The sequence below is a fragment of the Leuciscus leuciscus genome (assembly GCF_965113295.1).
Source record: "Leuciscus leuciscus genome assembly, chromosome: 24".
NCBI classification, from domain to species: Eukaryota; Metazoa; Chordata; class Actinopteri; order Cypriniformes; family Leuciscidae; genus Leuciscus; species Leuciscus leuciscus.
Window position 1 is genome coordinate 27659596 of NC_138723.1, and position 827 is coordinate 27660422.

The window sequence follows — 827 nt, forward strand, 5'->3', positions numbered from 1 at the left end:
GCTATACGCCCACCAAGTAAGAGGTCCTCTAGATGTCCTGAAAGAGAGCTGGGAGGCGACAGACAATCCAAAGAGAACGAACATCCTCACTTACGTGATGAAAATGAGGGAGAGACTTCAACAGAGTACTGCCTTGGCACGAGAAAACCTGTTAAGATCCCAAGTACAGCAGAAACACTGGTACGACAAGACGGCTAGATCTCGAAGCTTCGAACCAGGGGATGAAGTCCTGTTGTTGCTTCCAACCTCCGACAATAAGCTGTTAGCGAAGTGGCAAGGCCCATACCAGATAAAGAAGAAGGTAGGTCCGGTGACCTATCAGATCGAAATCCCCTCAAGAAACCAGCCTCTGCAAACATTTCATGTGAACATGCTGAAAAAATGGCATACGCATCGAACTCCAGGCCAAGCAGAGGAGAGCAATGATATTGCTATGCTGGTGAGAGCCATAGAGGGTGAAGAGGAAGTAGAAGAACAATATTTACCGACCTGTCGCAGTGACAGCAAATTGAATTTGCAGCACCTGAGTGAAGAGCAAAGACATCAACTATGGGAATGTATACCGGAACATCTGTTCATGGATACCCCTGGTAGAACAGGCTTGGTCGAACATTCTATCATCCTCACGGACCCTAAACCTGTCCGTCAGTCGGTGTATCGTGTCCCAGAGAAATTACTATCTGTTATGAAAGAGGAATTACAAACCATGAAACAACTGGGTGTTATTGAGCCATCATCAAGTGAATGGAGCAGTCCCATAGTGCTGGTGCCGAAGAAAGATGGTACCCTGCGGTTCTGCTTAGACTTCAGGAAGCTGAACAGCGTAA